Genomic DNA, 21,897 nt, shown 5'->3' on the forward strand with positions numbered 1-21,897 from the left:
AGCGCAGGTCCTGGCCAGGCGCTCGCTGCTGCTGTTCTGTGGTGATTTCCTGTGTGACTGCGGCCACAAGGTGAGGAGGTCACGTCACCCGGGGCTTCATGTGTGGGCTTGAGGGAGGACGGTGAGAAGAAAGTCCAGCAGAGAGGCCGACACACAACACACAGGGCAGTCACAGCAGTGCGCAGAGGAGAAAACGCTGCAGAGCAGCAAGGGTCAGACAAGGAAGGGTTAATGGTTTACTGTTATCAATGACCAAACCACAAAGAATGAAGAGAAACGGAAATCACCTTATATCTGGCGACCTCCGTCTCCTCCATCATCAGTATCTGGTGACTGCCCGTCCCCTCCATCATCAGTATCTGGTGACCTCCATCTCCTCCATCATCAGTATCTGGTGACTGCCCGTCCCCTCCCCATCATCATTAGTATCTGGTGACCACCTGTCGCCTCCATCATCAGTATCTGGTGACCTCCGTCTCCTCCATCATCAGTATCTGGTGACTGCCCTTCACCTCCATCATCAGTATCTGGTGACCGACCGTTACCTCCATCATCAGTATCTGGTGACTGCTCATCACCTTCATCATCAGTATCTGGTGACCCCTGTCACCTCCATCATCAGTATCTGGTGACTGCCCGTCACCTCCATCATCAGTATCTGGTGACCTGGATTTTCAATGACCAAAGGGGCGGCAAATTTTTCGACCGCCCCGGGAGCCACAAACGGTTGGGGTGTGGATATGGGTGTGACTACTAAAATGGGTGTGGCTGGGGGGCGTGGCCTAAAATTTGCCACAGAGCACCAGGCAGAGAGCAGGGCTAGCAGCAGAACATAGGCCGAAGCCCAGAGCCGGGTCAAGGAAGAACCTTGAGACTAACCTGGAAATGTGCTGGAGAAGCACCATAGGTCAGAGCAGGAATGGTGCGTGTGCCAGGAGGCACAACAGAGCACCAAGCAGAGCAAAGGCAAGACATGGCAAAGCAGGCAAAGGCAGAGAACACAGGAAGGACTACAAGTTAAAGCATAGCAAAAGCAAGACATGGCAAAGCAGGCAAGGCAGAGAACACAGGAATGACTACAAGTCAAAGCATGACAGAGACAAAAGATGGCACAAAGGACAGCACAAGACATGGCACAGGACAAGAGGCAGAATACAAGCACAGAGCGTGTGCAGAGACGCACGACAGGGCAGAGTGTAGGGGCACAGAATATGGGGAGCGACCGAACAGACCAAGCAGCCATGCAGGGAAGCAACACTGTACTCAGGCCCCGACCATAGGAAGGGGTGGTCTGATATAGGGCATTAGCACCTGCCCTTCCGGGTCAGGACAGGGAGGGGACTTCCGGTTCAGATCCTCCAGGATCATAGAGAGCATTGCTAGATCAGACTGGGCTGGACCATAGAGAAGGTCAAATGATCAGGGGCTCCAGAAACACAGAGAGGATTGCTGCATCAGACAGTCCTGGAAAGGTCACATGATCAGGGTCTTCAGGAACACAGAGAGGATTGCTGCAGGCAGAGCAGAGACAGCTGGTCAAACAGCCACGGCATGCAGCCACGAGGTGAGGTGCGCATGCACACTGCTCCAGGCATCTTGCAGCACAACAGTCACGAGGTGCATGTGCACACTGCTCCAGGGATCTTGCAGCATAAGACATGAGAGACCTCCAGGGTGCCCGCAGGGACCCGGCACTGGCGGCAAAGCGGCATGACAGGCATGGCAGATGTGACACATGGGGGGAGCTGATACTCACAGCTAGTACCCAGCACTAAATGTCAGGAGCAGTCACGGATCTCTACCGGCACTTTAACCTCTGATACACTGCGATCAAATATGATCGCAGCATTCCGGGAGCAGGCAGAGGGGTTGTCAGCTGTGACAGCCCCTCTGCCTTTGGATCGGAGACTCCGTGGCATGACGCGGGCTCCCGATCGCTCTAATGGTAACTTGATGTTGTCATGAAGACATCCAGGTTACCAGAGCTCAGAGACTTCCTGTCATGCACAGTGCATGTCAGGAAGTCTCTGAGGTTAGTGAGAAATTACATGCAGCGCTGACAGCTTATATGGGATGCAGATCTGCATGCTATATAAGCAATCAGCCTGCACAAAATTAGTGCCCCATAGTGGGACACAGAGTAAAACAGAATGAAATTAAAAATTTAAATAAATCAACATTTGAATAAAAAAAAATCCGTAACGACCCGACCTATAAAAACTGTCCCACTAGTTAACCCCTTTAGTGAACACCATTAAAAAAATACAAAGTAAAACAATGCTTTATCATCATACCACCGAACAAAAAGTGGAGTAACACGGATATAAATAAATGTGGTACTGCAGAAAACGTCATCTTGTCTCGCAAAAAACAAGCCACCATACAGTCCCATCACTGGAAAAATAAAAAAAGTTCTAGCTCTCAGAATAAAGTGATGCAAAAATAATTATTTTTTCTATAAAATAGTTTTTATTGCATAAAAGCACCAAAAAATATAAATGAGGTATCGCTGTCATCATACTGACCCGAAGAATAAAACTGCTTTATCAATTTTACCACACGCGGAACGGTATAAACGCTCCCCCCCAAAGAAATTCATTAATTGCTGGTTTTTGCTCATTCTGCCTCCCAAAAATAAGAAAAAAAGTGATCAAAAAAGTCATGTGCCCGGAAATGGTACCAATAAAAACATCAACTTGTCCCGCAAAAACAAGACCTCACATGATTCTGTGGGACAAAATATGGAAAAATTATAGCTCTCAAAATGTGGTGATGCAAAAACTATTTTTTGCAATAAAAAGCGTCTTGAAGTGTGTGACAGCTGCCAAACATAAAAACTGCTATAAATAGTAAATCAAACCCCTCTTTATCACCCCCTTGGTCAAGGAAAAATAATAAAATAGAAAAATGCATTTATTTCCGTTAGGGTTGGGGCTAAAGTTAGGGTTAGGGTTGAGACTAAAGTTAGGTTTAGGGTTGGGGCTAACGTTAGGGTTGGGGCTAAAGTTAGGGTTAGGGTTGGGATTAGGGTTAGGTTTGTGGTTAGGTTTATGGTTACAGTTGGGATTAGGGTTAGGGGTGTGTTGGGGTTAGGGTTGGAGTTGGAATTGGGGGGTTTCCATTGTATAGGCATATCAGGGGCTCTCCAAACGTGACATGTGTCTGATCTCAATTCCAGCCAATTCTGCGTTGAAAAAGTCAAATGGTGCTCCTTCCCTTCCTAGCTCTGCCATGCGCCCAAACATTGGTTTTCCCCCACATACAGGGTATCTGTCATGATCACGTGTGTCTGGTCGCAGATGATGCCGCAAGGCGAACCCATAACACACGTGACCCTGGATACACCGCCTCCAGTGGGGCGAATTTAAACAATAGAACGTGCAGGTGGATACGCCGCCTCCACCTGGCAAATTTAGGAATTACACGTTAACATATACATTTCTGGAAACACCGCCTCCAGTACGGCGAATTTAAATAATAAGGGGGGAACCTGGGTAACTTTAACAATGGTGGGCCCTGCGATAGGGAATGGGGACATGGAGACCTCCTAAGCTCCCCTGAGCCAGTGTCCCTGCACTCCTAACATTCCCTATACAGGCTCCGAACCTGTCGCCGCATGCGAACCTTAACCCCTTGCTCGCCCTGACCCTAAACCCTCACTAGGGAATGGGTTGGTGCGGAGACTAATCCCACCACTGCACTAATAACACACATGAGGAAAGAGACAATACAGGGGAAACACCACTTATCTTTGCTCTGTTGCGTACGCTCCTAGCAACAGAGCCCACCACCTGTGTGCATCTTCTCCTCCACCCTGATCCATCACCATCGTGCAGCCTGGGAGCAGAGTCCATCACCACTTGCAGCAGTCCAGTACACAGAGTCCCAAGATGAGTCCAGCCTCTGCCAAGAATCCAAGCACGCTCGAGTCCAGTTCTCAGCAACCAAGTCAAGCATGCTGAGTGCAACTCTCTTCCTAGTCGCCACTCCTCTAAGCCATGCCCGCACTTCCCGCTGACACCATAAACTGCGACTCCACCAGGCCATGCCAGTCCTTCCTGCAGACACCATTAGCTGGCACTCGTTCTCTCTGGCTGACTGCGCAGGACTCCTATCCAGCTCCATCCTTCCACCAGGCTCTCCAACAACTCAGCAAGAAATATCACCAGCCGTGAGTGAACACCCTGAGACCCATTTATAGAGTGTCACACCTGAACCATAATTAAGTGCAACCTAACCTAAGTGCAACCTAACCTAAGGTGCAGTACCACTAACCACCACCGGGGACAGTCAAAACACCTTTGAACTTAACCAAAGTAAAAAAAGTTCACTTTGTGCTTTTAAACCCGCCAGATCCAACACTGGATCATGACAGTATCAGCATACTCAGGACAAATTGCACAACAACTCTTGGGGTCCAATTTCTCCTGTTACCCTTGGGAAAATAAAAATTTCAGGGTGAAAAGATCATTTTTGTGAAAAAAATAAGATTTTTTATTTTTACGGTTCTACATTATAAACTTCTATTAAACACTTGGGGGTTCAAAGTGCTCACCACACATCTAGATAAGTTCCTTAGGGGGTCTACTTTCCAAAATGGTGTCACTTGTAGGGGGGTTCCACTGTTTAGGCATATCAGAGGCTCTCCAAACGTGACTTGGCGTCTGATCTCAATTCCAGCCAATTCTCATAAAGTCAAACGGCGCTCCTTCCCTTCCAAGTTCGGCCATGCGCCCAAACAGCGGTTTACCTGTATATATGGGGTATCAGCGTACTCAGGGCAAATTGTACAACTTTTGGAGTCCAATTTCTCCTGTTACCCCTTTTAAGATAAAACAAATAGGATCTGAGTTAAATTTTTTATGAAAAGAGGTTAAATGTGCATTTTTTTTTAAACATTCAAAAAATTCCTGTGAAGCACCTGAAGGATTAATAAACTTCTTGAATGTGGTTTTAAGCACCTTCAGGGGTGATGTTTTTAGAATGGTGTCACTTTTGGGTATTTTCTATCATATAAGAACCCTCAAAGTGACTTCAAATGTGATGTGGTCCCTAAAAAAAATGGTGTAAAAATGAGAAATCACTGGTCAAATTTTAACCCTTTTAACTTCCGAACAAACTAAAATTTTGGTTACAAAATTGTGTTGATGTAAAGTAGACATGTGGGAAATGTTATTTATTAACTATGTTGTGTGACATATTTCTCTGTTTTAAGGGCATGAAAATTCAAAGTTGGAAAATTGCGAAATGTTCAAAATTTTCACCAAATTTTCACACTTAAATGCAAGTCATATCAAAGAAATTTTACCACTGTCATGAAGTACAATATGTCATGAGAAAACAGTGTCAGCATCATTGCCATCCATCTAAGTGTTCTAGAGTTATTACCTCATAAAGGGACAGTGGTCAGAATTGTAAAAATTGGCCTGGTCATTAACATGCAAACTACCCTTGGGGGTAAAGGGGTTAACCTTTTTTTACATATAGTGTCTATTTATGAGTTTAATTACCATATCATTCTAGTGTTTTTTTTTCTTTTTGTTGGATTGTAATTGTAGATATTGGGGCCTACTCAAGTACTGGAGATTCTTAAATCTTCAATTCTTCCTTAATGAGTCGTCGGCTTCTAAACAATGAAATGGGAGTGTCACTCTCCAGATTCTCCCTGGCTCTAGCAGAGAAGCTGTTCCCTTCATACTGATTGGGGATGAGGTCTTTACGCAGAGCCAGCATGTGGTGAGGCCTCATCCTCGCAAAGGTCTTGACCATAGACAGAGGATTTTTAATTACAGGTTTAGAAGGGCCAATCGTTTTGTGGAATGCACCTTTGGCATATGGAGCTCTAAATTGATGAGTGCCCTGCCAGTGGTGTCATCAAAACCTATGTACTAGGTTGATATCCATAGTTAACACACGCAGATTTTGGGTCAAACTGCGACAAAATGCCTCTTCTCCATCATCATCTACTGTGCAAGATAGAAAGTCGATGACTTGACTATCTACCTCGCCTTGTGTGAAGTTGGGGAGGGGCTCCATTTTTCGCTGTGCTCTTTGGGTTTTGCTGCTGCTTGTGGGGATGAGTCCAACAGCAGTATTGGGCAGCTGCTGCAAGCCTGATTGTCCTGTTTCGGGTCGATTGGTGGTCCAGTGGGTGCTTCTGCCTTCTCTTCTGGTGGTTCCATCACTTTGGACTCGGATGGTGTGTACCTATTCCGTAAGTTTGTTTCAGTTCTGGAAGTTGGAATTTATATGATAAGTAACAATCGTATACATCAAAAGCACAATAAAAGCCAACTGTTTTCACTTACAGATGGAACTACATGATTGGTGACAGAAAATTCAACCTATTCATATATAAATATTGCCTTTTCTGGGAGTACCATCACCACTTTTGCATGCTGCAAGCATTTCATTTGATATTGGTTCCATCAGCTGCATCGTCTAGTGACATTAGTCACTGAAAAGGGTTAAAAAAGAAAAGAAAAACACATGAAGTAAAAACAGAATTCCAACAAACGTGAATTTTTTGGGGGCCAACGGCAAAGAAGTATGTGTTTTTTGGCAAATTATTAAATATATGTCTCATCATTTACTGTGGGTAAAAATATACCGGAATTCACATTGCAAGACGGAGCTTAAATTTAATTTGCGATCAAGCATTTATTAAATGTTAAGTTAACAAAGAATTTAATGTATGTCCCCATACGACATTGGTCACTTGACAATCTTCTTCAATACAGTTATGAAATGTATGATAAGCCAAATCAAAGAAATTACATACAGCTCTGGCAAAAATTAAGAGACCACCACATCAAAACCTTGTCATGGGCAGCCCATTTTCCAGAACTGAACACCATTGAAAACCTCTGGAATGTAATCAAGAGGATGATGGATAGTCACAAACCATCAAACAAAGAAGAACTGCTTAAATTTTTGTACCAGAAGCAGTGTGAAAGACTGGTGGAAAGCATGCCAAGACGCTTGAAAGCTGTTTTTAAAAATCATATTTATTCCACAAAATTTTGACTTCTGAACTCTTCCTGAGTTAAAACATTAGTATTGTTGTTTCTAAATGATTATGAACGTGTTTTCTTTGCATTATTTGAGGTTTAAAAGCACTGGTTTTTTTTTATTTTGACCATTTCTCCATTTCAGAAAATAAAGCAAAATTTATTGCTTGGAAATTCGGAGACATGTTGTCAGGAGTTTATAGACTTAAAGAACAACTTACATTTTACTCAAAATATATCTATAAAGAGGAAAAGTCAGACAAACTGAACATTTGGAAGTGGTCTCTTAATTTTTTGCCAGAGCTGTATGATAGCATTGGTTCTTTAATTCATCCCAACAAAATTATACATGTCAGGGTGCAAGTATCATTGTGTTGGATTTGGCAATATGTAAGCTTGCCTAAATTTGCGCATAATGTTGTCTAAATAAATATTTTTAACTAATTAACATGTGAATGATAAACTAGGGTTGCCCACAATATAGCTTACAAATATTCAAAAACGCACTTATTCAGTTTTGGACATCCATGTACTGTCATCATATTGGGGGTACATTTGAGAACAAAATGTATGTCCATCATTCATCCAATTTCACCTTGTCCACATATCCAGGGTCCCTTTTTGTCCCAGAACTAAGGCCATTCCTGCACAAGGACAAGGAGCTTCTCCAAATTTATGGGCCTTGACATCCTCTCTGTCTCTGTGGAGGCATATGGCTGAACTTCTGGAAAAGTTTGGGGACGGTTACAACTCTTCCTTGTATGATAACTTCCTGTCATGACATGATTGAATATTCTGTGGCTTTTTTTTTGTCTCTCTCCGTGTAAATCATGTTAGATAAATTCCAAGCTTAGGAACATAATATAATATGGTTTTCCTGCATTCACATTTACTTACACATTCTACATTTGTTGAAAGTACATTTGCAAATTCTATTTTCAGAATTGGCAGAATCTAGAAACATTCTGGCAGATTGTTTTTAATTATTGCTAATACAAGCCAAGCTACATAAAAAGATACAAATGAGATACAAAAAAATTAGAGGTACATATTTATATTCTTTTTAAATACATTAAACAACAATATCTTTAATATCTTTGTAGCTATATAGATTGAAATAAGACATTTCACCGTTAAAAGGAATCTATCACATCAAATTTACACTACAAATTCATCACATAGTGTTTCAGGAGATAGAGTAATAATACAATGTGCTCTTTTTGTTTTTTCTGTTCTTCTTTTGACCCAAAATACTATTATATCGCAATATGCAAATAAGAGTGTTCACTGCATACTTGACGTAGCTAAATGCCTCAGTGAACCATTCCACACAAACATGTAGAATACCGCCAGTCCTTCTATGCTAACTGCGCAGGCTTGCCTAGGTACAGCACTGTTTGAAGATAAAGCTCCCTTACATGAGCACAGTTTATGTGCAGGAGAGAGTACATAAGTCACACTCTCCTCTATTCTGACATTGCTTGTCTCCTCTGCTACCCCTTCAGTGCAGGAAAGAGACAACAAATCACTCTTTACTCTGCAAGTGTTTTCTGATTGTGGTGGTAGCTGGTGGTGAGTGTTCTGGTCGTGGTAAGTCATAAGTGTGTGCATCCAATATGTGGCACTCTTTTTAGACTTTGACTCTTTGGCAGTCTGCAAACTCCGCAAGTTTTGTCATTGATGTACAGGCTCATATAGACTAGTAACTATGACTCTCCATCAGCACATGAAGCAGAAACACCTGTTCATTTAGGAAAATCAAGATGGCCAGCAATCAGAGCAAGTCACAAGTGGTCCTCCTCTCTCTTCTCACCATTCTGTCAGCCAGGTCGCACCCTCAAGTAGTACCTGGTCGGTATCATCGCCATCATCATCATTGCCATCTGACACTATTACTTATTGTGCTTTAAGGACGCCGCATTGTCCTTTTCCATTACATGATCAATTATCCATCCTTATGTGTTAAAAAAAAACAGATAAAATATCCCAGTCATTCAATAGTTTGTCCACTAAGCTCTCATCTGGTCAAGTTCTGATGGTGCAGCCACTTCCATACCACCTTGTAGAATCATCTGGCTGTCTTTTGGGAAATGGTGGTATGCCATCAGCCTCAGTGGAAGACACTGAGGTGCCTTTATTTCGTAATTATTCCTTACAGAAGGGGGAGTTAACTCTCTATTCTCATGTGAAGGTGAATGAAGGCAGCTCTGGACTTGTCTTTGAGCTCCAAAGTGCACTGTACTCTAGACACCTGGAGAAACAATTATGGGCACGGACAATAAATAAGATTCATTTTTCACTCTGTGAATGTTTTCAGCAGCAGCGATGTGTCAAGGGGAATTAATTTTTCAGGACTTTCTTAATCCCATAAATCCCCGATATCACAAGCTGAGAAGGTCATGAGCACCACCCGCTATCATCTTTGGAGCAAACCGCTCTCTGCTACCCCCTATCCTATGGAAAATTACAGGATTAACCAACAATTAATGGAGAAGGCAGCAGCCTGTTCGCAGCACTAGGCCGACTATCGGAAAATTAATGGTGAGCGTACATCATATACATCCTCTGGATTCCAACACATGGAATATGTGTACACACCAAGGTACAGTCGCAGCTAACTCTTGGATAATCCCAGACTACTCACTGCCACAACCACTGTCTCGGTCGAAACATATGGTTTCGAGGTGTAGTTTACAGAGCAGAAGGAACTGAACTATTACAATTAATCCAAAGAGAGGCAGTGTTTATGAAAAATATACAAAAGATTTTACAAGGGGGACAAAACAATACAGCATAAATAGCTACATAAAATAAAAGGGATTATTAACAGGAGGACTTACTACACTGGTCGCAGAGATGATTCAGTTTAGCCGATGTGCCTTTTCTGGGGTGTCTGGGGGCAGATTTTTGTAGCCGGGGGGCAAAAACAATGGTCCCCCTCAAGGCTATTAATATCTGCCGTAACTCACTGGCTTTCCCTCTCTGGTTGAGAATTTACTGCGGGAGCCCACGTAATTTTTTTCAACGAATTAACCCCTTAATTTAACACCTAGATGTCCCAAATTTTACACACATACCCTAATCTAATTATTAGTTAAAGACATATAAAAATCTAAATGAAATGAAATGGTTTACTGTATGTAACCAAGTGTCATTTCATGTCGGGTTTTGGAATGATTTTACAGAAGCCGACAATTGATTTAGCGGCTATACTGCTATGTAGAACTCTGTGAAATATTAATATATATATATATGTGTGTGTGTGTGTCTCAATGACATGTATGTATATATAAATACAGTATATATGTATTCTATGTGTCTATATATATTCTTTCGCTTGTGTTTTAACCTGTCATTGGGATCCATTATATGTCCATTTTGCAAGCCTGCTCGGCATACGGATGCAATACGGATGTCATATGGATGTTTACATGCACAAAAAATGGAGCCACATCTTGACAACGGATGACATACGAATCACTGTTCAGGGAACATTTCTGCCTATTATGACCATAAAATACGGTCCGTATTTTTATATGTTGTGTCTGACTCCAGCCTTATTATTAAATAGACAGTGTGTCCGCCTAATATGTTCCCAGCCTACTTGTCCTTGTAAGTAAAAGGTATAATCCACTGCACACAACTACTTGATACTTTGCAAAAATCAATAAATTTTTATTCAAAAAGATATCCAGTCTAGACGAAAAAGTGCCACAATTTCAATGACAGTGTATATACATTGGTTTTCCAATAAGCTACCCAACGTTTCGATCCTCCCGGATCTTACTCAAGGGGTACTACAAGCTAAGGAGAACAATACATAAAAATACAGATCATATAATAGAGGCAAAATCAAAAGGGTTACATAAATACAAAAGAATCATATACAAAGAAGAAAAAAGAAATTGTAGACTGGCAATGACAGGAGCAAGTATGTACAAATAATGATAATAATAAACCAGGAATCAATACTTGTCAGATACAGGTAAGTATATATGAAAGCAAAGACAAAAAATAAAAAATAAAAAATAACACTATACCTTTGAGAGAACACAGGTTTTGAGAGGGAGAGAGACCCAAAGATTGTTTACCTTGAAGAGAAGAATGTCGGCATAAGGCACTGTATATAAGAAAGGTGGTCACCTTTACAGGTACTCCCAGGTATTGTGATGACTATAGATAAGGTGCGGCTGTATCTACCTAAGCTTTTGAAAAGAAGTACAAAGATTAATTAATAGGATTGGGCCCCGTATGTGAAAAGATGATGTAACCAAAGTGTTGTGTTGTACCTCAGAATTAAATCCAGGATTGTACAGGGGCTGTAGTAGCCGTCATAAAGGATTTTAACCTTAGGAGCCAATAACATGTGGAGGGAAGATAAATATTCGGAGAGGATTCCTCCAGTGTATATAAAGCAAAAAAGGCCTAGGTGTTTGTACCTTAAATAATCCGTTGCAGTAGTGTAAGAATTATATGAGACGTTATCTGAGGCAAACCTATAAGAAGGGCAACAACCCATTAGAACCCTCCATTATTAGCGTTTAGACTGACGGTCCATCAATAAGAAAGGAATCAATACCTTATAAGTACGGCCGAGACAGAATAGATAGTATTCAGGCCGTTTCTGATAGCAGTCCTAAAGAATAAATGGCAGATTATTAGAACACCCATCACTGGAGAGAGTCTAATTCCAGAGAGGGAGGTGAGGAGAGTTACCTGGGAGAATGCCGGGGATGAGTAAGATCCTGGGTAGGAGCGGCGCTCCCGCGCCTTGCCCTATGTGTCCTGGGGATGCCAGTGTGGCACAGAGCCGACGGGCTGCATTGAAATAGGCCAACGCGCACCGTTGGACCGGAAGTGCGTCATCCGGCCCGGAAGCCGCCATGTTGGAGGAGGACGTGGTTGAGAATACCGCATGCGCAGTGGCGCGGCGGCGCAGGCGCAGGAGTGGCTATTGCCACCATGTTGGAGGAGGATGCAGTTAAAAAGACTTAATGCGCAGCGGCGGCGGTGGCCGCCATCGTGGACGAGTAAAAACGTCATGGGGAAAGAAAACATATTTTAAGGCTGTGGAAGCATACTTAGTGGTATAATCCACTAGAAAAACCGAAGAATAGTAAAACACTGCAGACAATTCCGGCTAGATATTAGAAAGGGGGGGGAGGAAGGCTTTTGAACAGGCATATGAGAAGTAGGCCAAGGGGAAAATGAAAATAAAAATATTAAAAATAAAAAATAAAAATAGAAAAAGGGGGGAATAAAAAAGGAAAAAGGACTGAAAAAACAGTAATAAATCAATAAATGAATGATAAAAAAAAAAGAAATAAAAAATAGTAAAAAGAAAATTATAGTAAACAGAAAAAAATCTAAAAAATAAAAAATAATAAAAAGAAAAAGTAAAAAGAAAAATAATACACTTACTAAGTGCGGCGGTTGGTTATCGTGTCTGAAAAAGTAATAGACATGATTAGAATCATAGTAATCAATCGATCTCCCTGTTCAGGCCTTTTGATGATAAGGTATCCAATTTGTGAATCCAAAATGTTTCCCCTGATTTCAATAATCTAACATGGTTGCCCGCTCTCCTTGGTTTTGGTACCTGTTCGATGACCCGGTATTTAAGTTGTTCTACCGTGTGCTTATGTTTGACAAAATGGTCCGGTAATGGTAGCCATGTCTTGCCACATCTTATGGTGGACTTATGGCTCGCAATTCTATCCCTGACATGTTGCGTCATCTCACCCACGTATAGGAGGCCACAGGGGCATTTAATCACATAAACAACGAAGTTTGAATCACAGGTATAGTATCCCCGAATGGGAAATGATTTTCCTGTACGTGGGTGGGTTACTGTGTCAGACTTGATAATATTGGAGCAGGAGGCACACCTAAGGCACGGCAAAGTCCCTCTGCGTCGAGTGATGAGTTGGCGTTGTACAGGGCATGTCCCCTTGCTTCCAATGTCAGCTCGTACCAATTTGTCTTTGATGTTCGGAGCTCGCCTATTGCACATAAGGGCGGATGTAGAGAATGCTTCAATGTTGGGGTATGCCCTAGAGAGCAGTGGCCAGTGTTTACAAATGATCGAATTAACTTTTGGCATTAGGGGATGGTACGTGTGTACAAATGGAACTTTTTCTGGTTTAGAAATAGCCAAATCTGAGATTGGTGGATCAAGGATCCGTGTCATTTCATTTTCAAGTAATTTATTTGGGTAGTTTCTATCCCTGAATTTGATAGACATCTCTCCTAATCGAACTGGTAGTAGATCCGGATGAGTGACTATTCTGGATATCCGTGTAAACTGAGATCTTGGAAGGCTATTTTTTGTGGCTTTAGGGTAGCTACTTGAAAAATGCAGGAGACTATTACAGTCAGTTGGTTTGGTATATAGATCCATAGTAAGATTACCCTGTGGATCTTTTAACACTCTGGTATCTTGAAATGGAATGGATCCTGTGTCATAGTGAAAAGTGAATTGTAATTGTGGGTCTTGAGAATTAAGATACGTATAAAATGACTGTAAAGAATCCATAGAGCCTGTCCAAATTAGAAAAATATCGTCAATGTAACGATGGTAACATTTTATATGTAACTGGAAGTCTTTTGTTGGATAGATAAATTGTTCCTCAAAGGAATTCATAAAAGCATTCGCGTAAGCTGGTGCGACGTTGGAACCTATTGCAGTCCCCTGTCGCTGAATGTAATATGTGTCCTCAAATAGAAAAAAATTCTCATATAGTACTAATGTGAGTAGATCAAGGCAAAGTTGGATAGAATCAGCTGTCATGTTGGAGGTCTCCAGTAGGGATTTAGTGGCTTGTAAACCTTTGGTGTGGGATATGGATGTATAGCAACTATTCACATCTAGTGTGACCGATAGACTGTCAGGAGAGGTAAATTTAAAATCATTAATTACTTTGAGGAAATGTCCTGTGTCGAGTCGGAATGAGCAGGTAGTCTTTATCAAGGGTGTTAATATTTTCTCAAGAAAGATTGAGAGTGGTGAAAGTATGGAGTTAGTTGATGCCACAATCGGTCTGCCTGGTGGGTTAATGAGAGATTTATGTATCTTTGGTAAGATATAGAAAACAGGAATGATAGGATGTGGATTTGACAAAAATTTGGCTGTTTTGCTATCAATAATATGTTTATCCAGATTGTCATTAATCAGGGATTGGATTTTTTTGTTTATCTCTGGAGTAGGATCCCGTGGGATCATTTCGTATGTCTGAGTATCGGAGAGTTGTCATGTAATCTCATTGATATATATAGAGCGATCCATAATTACAATGGCCCCGCCCTTATCCGCTGGTTTAATGACAATGGATTTTTTTTGCTGCAGCGAACTAAGCCCTTGTTTCTCTAGCAATGTAAGGTTATTATGTTTAGGAAAAAAGCCTAGACATTGTTGATGTGTAAGGTCCTTGACCTCCCGATCGACAAAAGAAATAAAAGTTTCAGTAGCATGAAAGGTATGAGGAGGATGAAACGAACTCGGATTACGTAGTCCCAGATTGGTCACGGAGATCTCCGCAACAGAGACGTCCCCAGCTGGAGACACTCTGATATCAGGATTTCCCTGCAATGTCCCAAAGTGAGTTTTTAACCTCACAGCACGATAAAATCGTTGAAGGTCCTTTTCCAGCTGGAATGCATACCAGTTGGGAGTAGGACAAAATGAGAGTCCCATTTGAAGCACCGATAGTTCAGCAGGTGAAAGCATGTAGCTTGAGATATTGATCACTAGGTTGGATAGTATCTCACCTGTGATCTGGTGGTCATTTTTTCACCTCCTAGATCTTCGCGTCTTTCGTTGCGTTGGAAGCCTCCCCTGCGACCTTTGGATAAAAAAGTTGCCTCGTTGAGCCTGTGGAGCAATCGCTTCCTGTACTGTAAGAGCCCTTTCTGCGATTTGGTTGACGCCACCAGGAATTCACTCCAGATGAATCACTCCATCTATAGACTCTATTGTTTGTGTAGTCGTCGGTGTCCCGTTGGAATTTTTGACGTTTCCTTTCCTGTAAAAATTTTTGCTGAACGGCTATAATTTTATCTGTTTTATCCTTTAGACTTGACCAATCTGTTGACGAAAGAGTGGATGACAGTTGTGTCTCCACAGCTTGTATTTTTTCTTTCGTGTCGATAATGGCCTTCTGTAGGAATTCAATATTCAAAATTATAATATCAAGAGAGCACTTGTTCAGAATCTTCCTATACTTGTCGCATAATTCCTCATTGTCACTAAACAGAGTTGGGCATAGTTTGCTCCTTAGTCCCCTTGGGATCTTCCCCTGTTTAGGATACTCGGACAAAGTAATGCAGTGATGGTCATACGATAATAGCCTGCGTCTTTCCTTCTCGTAGTCCCTCGTTCTCAACTCCTGTGTTGGAGTTTTCAAAAAATCATTTGAATTAGAGACTTGAGATAAAATATTTGAACACGTAGCAGTATCATATGCAAAAATGACCGTAGACATCAGGTAGACCGGTGCAAACACCAGGAAAAAAAAGTGAATCAAGAAGATCTTGTTTGATTACTTGTCCTTTTATTTCACCCGTGCTTACCTGATCTTGTTCGTTCTATGTTACCCCTGTCCTGTCTTGCCTGTCCGCATTTGCCGTTCCCTGCCTATCAGCGTCTGTGGCTCCTTGCCTGTCCGCAACTGTGGCTCTCTTCCTGACCATGTCTGTTGCTCCCTGCTTGACCAGGTCTGCGGTTTCCTACCTGACCTCTTCTTCAGTTTCCTGCCTGACAGCATCTGCGGTTTACTGCTTGCCCACATATGCAGTTCCTCATTCGTCCAGTCTGAGCTAGGTCCAACCCATTCCTGTATTCCAGTCAAACCTGCCAGTGACCCAGTCCTTCCTGAAACTGTTCCTGTTCCTCCAGTCTGAACTGGCTCTTACCTCTGCCAGTGTATCAGCCATGCCCGCCTGCCTGCCAGTGTATCAGCCGTGCCCGCCTGCCAATATACAGCTGTGTCTGCCTGTACCCACCTGCCTGTAGATCATCTGTATATGCCTGCGCCTGTCTATGAACCAGCTGAGCCAGACAGCATACCTACAGGACCTGCATGCACTTGTCTTTACAGTGTCCAGTCCCATTGGGGGTCAGGTTCTTCTGCCAGATGCCACCCTTAAGTGGTACCTGACAGCTACCTGACACACAACCGTGACCTCACCATTAGTGGATCCAGAGAGAACCAAGGCAGCTGCATAGTCACACCGCTCCAGGATAAGTCTGGTCTGTGGCACCGTGGGACCACAATCCACACTCACACCACACAGTCTGGGCACGAGGGTAACAACGGCCCTGCTTTTAGATGTTTGCTATTAAAGTAAAATGGGGGATTTTTTCCAGGTTCCAAAAAGAAGTCCATGGTGTCTTATTACCAGTATTTTAACTGTTCTGCAAAGTGTTCACCAAATAGATGCTTGCTGCACACATGAATAACCCATCTGCGATCCTCGTCAGTCAACGTTAGGGCTACAACTGAAGCAATAGCAGCCATAGCTAAAGTATATTTGACATAATGGACCAGATGTTTTATCTGTCAATCTGACAACCTGACACACTTCACTGTGTCCTTTCTCAGGCAGATATCCCTTGGACATTTGGCTCTGAAGACTGGACCAGTGAGAAGAATTGGACAAGTTTACTCTGCGTCTACTGCCATCAGGAATTCAGTTTTGTCTTACCAAAGTTGACTAAGTAATCCATCAAAAGTGTGGAAAAAAAAATACATTTGGCAAAATGAATCAGGCATAGATCGTTGATAACTTTTCTTTCACCTATTGCTGATGCAAATTATTAAAGGGAACCTGCCATGTTAAAAAAAAACGCTGTTAATCTACATGCTAATAGCATTCTGAACCTATCCGGTGCTGGCATCTTGAACCCTGTTGCCAGGAGGAAATTAATTTTATGCCTCCCAGGAGCATTTGGCATTCAGTTGCAGAGGCAGTGCCAACGTGGTTTCAGTCACCGCTTTGTGTATATATAGACAGCGGCAACTGTAAGCATACCCTGGCACTGACTGACAGCAGGCTCTAATACTGATCCTGTTGTGAGCCAGTCCCGCGGGCGCAGTTACAGCCACTGCACCCTATTTACAAAATGGTGATTTAAACTGCCCCTATAACTGAATGCTGAATGTTGCCGGGGTTAATTGTCTCCCATCAGCGGGGATCTAAGTGCTAGCGCCGGGTTGGTTCTGAATGCTATTAACTCTGAGATTAACCCTATATTTGCAAGTTAAGGCTATGTTCACACCCTTCATTTTTGTAGGATTTTTTCCACAGGCAAACACTTCTCTTTTCGCAATGTATGAACATAGCCCAATAGCGTTTTTCACATGACAGGTTCCCTTTAAATCAGACATAAAATCGACCAGCCTGTTTTTACACCGTTCACCTGCCAATGGCCCAAACTCAACCAGGCATCTACTCTCTGTCAATTTTGACATCTATACTGTAGTGCTGACAGGGACTTTCTTATACTGGCACATATGTCCTTGTGTGCCCCTTCCCAAGTCTCTACTGTGCGGCTTCGGGCATTGCCTTTGCATGGCCACACCAGCCACAAGTCTCCTGGCTGCCCACTGTTTTTAGCAGTGCTATATTACACTGTCGCTTCTGGGGTAACTGTTGATAGCCCTACATCAACACACAAATTCTTACCAGTCCCATCCTACTTCTCTACTGTGTGACTTCTGCCATTGCCACTGCAATGCTGCACGTCTTCTAGCTGTCCACATTCTTTTACAGTTTTAGACAGTACTGAGGCTGAGTGTACATCAGCAAGACAGGTGCTGGCTCCCCAAAAGAGATAAATTTTTGGACTGTTTTAACAATGTGAGTAGCCTAAAAAGTCTGATATTATAGACTATTTTAAAGGCTGTTGGATAACACCAGCTGCAACCCATTTTTGCCCAGTCAAATAGGTTGAGGTTGCTTGGATATTATTAAAAGTATGTTTGCAATAAAGAGAACAGAATCAAATAAATTACATAGATACAATAGAGAACTGAGCTTAATATATAAATACTGTGCCAGAACTAAGCTTATTACAGTACCCAAACACACTACACAGGCAAAGTACCAAAACCAAGCTTACTACAGTAAATACATTCAGAAGCAGAATCAAGGTTACGCCAAGATATGGTACCAGAATCAAGTCAAATATGTAGATACTGTACCAGAACCAAGGTTTACTACATAGACACAAACCAAGCATAGTAAATAGATTCAGAAGCAAAACCAAAGTTACAACATAGATACAGTACAGAAACCAAGCTTACTACATAGATATGGGAGCTGAACTAAGCTTAGTACATAGCAGGGCCAGCGTTAGTGGCAGGCAGATCAGGCAGCTGCCTAGGGCCCCCGCTCCCCCCGCCGCTATGGGGCCCCTGTGAGGCAGGGAGTCCGCCTGCCCCCGGCGCCGACTCCCCTCACCACTGCATAGACACCGATACAGTTCACAGCAATGATGGAGGAGAGAGCGTCAGCTGACGCTCCATCTCCCATCATTCCCCGCTCTGCTTCTGACACACAGCGGGTGGCTGGGCTATATATACCATGTGCGGCTGGGCTGTATATACCATGTGGGGCTGGGCTGTATATACTATGTGCGGCTGGGCTATATATACCATGTGGGGCTGGGCGCTATATACTATGGTGCTGGGCTATATACCATGTGGTGCTGGGCTTTATACCATGAGGTGCTGGGCTGTATACCATGTGGTGTTGGGCTGTATTCCATGTGGTGCTGGGCTGTATACCATGTGGTGCTGGGCTATATACCGTGGTGCTGGGCTATATACCATGGTGCTGGACTGTAAACCATGTGGTGCTGGGATGTATACCATGTGGGGCTGGGCTATATACCATGGTTGGGCTGGGCTATATACCATGTGGTGCTGGGCTATATACTATGCAGCTTTGTTATATATGAGGAGGCTACATTGTATTCTATAAGGGGCTGCATTATATTCTGTGGGGGGCTAGATTATATTGTATGGGGGCTACATTGTATTCTATGGGGGCTGCATTATACTTTATGAGGAAGGCTACATTGTATTCCATGGAGGGGCTACATTATACTATATAAGGGGCTGCATTTTATTCTATGAGGAGCTGAAATATATTCTATGGAGGGGCTGCATTATACTATATGAGGGGGGGCAGCATTATATTCTATGGGGGTTACATTATATTCTGTGGAGTGGCTGCATTATACTCTGTGGGGTAGCTGCATTATGCTCTAAGGGGTGGCTGCATTATACTATGAGGGGGGCTGCATTATATTCTATGAGGGGTTACATTATATTGTATGGTGAGGCTGCATTATACTCTGTGGGGTGGCTGCATTATACTATATGTGGGCTGCATTATACTGTATCAAGGACTATGGGAAGTGAATTGTACTACATGGATGACTATGGCGGTGCAATATACTATGTGGAGCACTATGTGTATTATACTATATGGAGGACTGGGCAGTGTATTTTAACATATAAGGGGGGCTATAAGGAGTGTATTATACTATATGGAGGACTGAGGAGTGTATTATACTATATGGAGGACTATGGTCCACATTATATTACATGAAGGACTATGGGGTGTAAACTGTAGATGTGCTGCTGATAACATGATACTGTATGGGGACAGATTGATCCATTAGTGATTGTTCTGTTCCCATCATTCTTTCTTAGACTGTGGAAAGAGGCCGGGAGACAAGTGTTGAACGACTTCAATATTGTTGTTCACACTCATTTAGCGTCCTGAACTCAGCGCATGTAAATGCAACAGAAATGCTTCTGTGTGATGTGCAATATGTTAGCATTTGGGGGCCCCATTTTAAACTTTGCCTAGGGCCCTACTTTGCCTAAAACTGGCCCTGGTACATAGAGGAGATGAACAAAGCTTACTACATAGATATGGGAATTTAAACAAGCTTACTATATAGAGATGAAACCAGAAGTTAACATATACTATATAAAAAGACACATGTATGTTTTTCTCAATATCTGACAGGAAATCAGAATACATCTTTACCGTTTTTGGTCAATTAGGATTACCATAATTAATAATATTTGCCAAATGCCAAAATAATGAGAATGTTTTAAAGGGAACAAGCAGGATTGTGCACAGTAACCTACAGACAGTGTCAGGTTGCCGCTGTTATACTGATCACTGATACCTTGGTTGGTGAAATCCATCTTGTAGCTGTTGTTTAATCTGTATTTTCAGTTTTGAGTTAATGATATGCTCATGCTCTGAGGTGGGCCTGTAGGGGGTCTTCATCTCTTCATGTGGTGCTCTGTTTAGGTATTCACCAGTATGGCTTCTGACAGCAATCACCGATAGCTGCTACTGCGCAGGTGCTGCTGGTGCCTTCTTGGAGAAGGAAATATTTTTTCTGTAGCAAGTTGGCACCGCCGGCACCTGCACAATAGCAGCTATTGGATCACCGATAGCTGCTACAACGCTGGCACGCCTAGCACCATTTTCAAACTAATTGTTTTTTTCGGAACTTCAGGATTACATCAAACAAATGTGTATGTACATGTTTGTTTGTGTCTACCATGTTTGTACACCAAATTTCGTACACACTGGCACTCGCAAGGGGTAAAAGTTGCTACTGGGGCTGCTGACCACTTGACAGGCTCTGTGTAATAAGTAATGTAAACATATGGGAAAAGTTGGGTTACGATATACATATTCCACCTTTTAGGATACTCTCGAAATTACTAGGGAATACATACAGAGCAGCCGAGAGTTTTTTCGATCCTATTACCAACAATGTACTCAAAATACGAAAAACAGTCAAAAGACAAGCTTCCATAAGAAGTGCAAATTGTCTTCATTAAGTGTAACAGTCAATTAAATATTAATACCAAAATATTGGTGCTAAAAAATAGCATGTTAAGGAACAAGCGGGCAGCAATACAACCATAAAGCCATGGAGGGCGTCATAATAAATACATACAGGTGTGCAGCTGGGTAAACATTAAATGCTAAAGTGCATAGTGCAATACATAACAGCATAATACATTATTTTGCACAACCCGAAAAGTATCAACATAAGATACAGGCAGAAGTAGGGAGGATAGGAGGCAAGAAAAAATATCTCATGCTGTAACATAGCATGCCACACTGATAAGAACATACCAATACCAAAGCGCAAGTGTTTTGGATTGAGCTCAGGCATGGGTAAGGATGGTATGGGGCCATTATTTTGAGTTTGAGGTGTTGCACACTGATCGTTATCTAGTAGGAAATTGATGTATATGGACGTATTGATATGTTCTGATCAGTGTGGCATGCTATGTTACCACATGATGCTCTGCTGCTCTGTATGTATTCTGTGTAATAAGTGCTCTGTGCTCTGTCTTAATAAGGAGAAATTGCAGTCACATGGAAAGTTGTCGCACTCCCAGTATATGGCCCCACTGTATGTATATGCATATGTGGCACAAAAAGGATGTCAGTTAGACCTAGCTGACGGTGTTACATATGTGGTCACTTACTCTGCTGAAGACTTGGGATGTAAGAGCATCCTATAGTTCCCGTGCTTGCTGTGGAGTTCAGTAGAAGTGCCGCATTAGAGAGCGTCCTCCTGTAGGTAGATGACCCCTCCTGCACACTAAAAGATGCGGTATGGCGGTGCGCCACCGTGCAGTAGCGAGGTGAGTGGGGAGCGTGGCTATGGTGGCATCACCAGCCATGTGTGACAGGCTTGTATGTGGGTCAATGACCAAAGCGTTTAGAAAGGCACAGCCCTTCTTTATCAAGGTACGGCCCCTCCAAGTGCCCTGTCCTTTATATCACCTCGCTCACCTCCTTTGCTTAATACGATTGGTCCACATTGATGCGGGTG

This window comes from Dendrobates tinctorius, unplaced genomic scaffold (assembly GCF_039654945.1).
Source record: "Dendrobates tinctorius isolate UK_male_01 unplaced genomic scaffold, ASM3965494v1 ptg000008l, whole genome shotgun sequence".
NCBI lineage: Eukaryota > Metazoa > Chordata > Amphibia > Anura > Dendrobatidae > Dendrobates > Dendrobates tinctorius.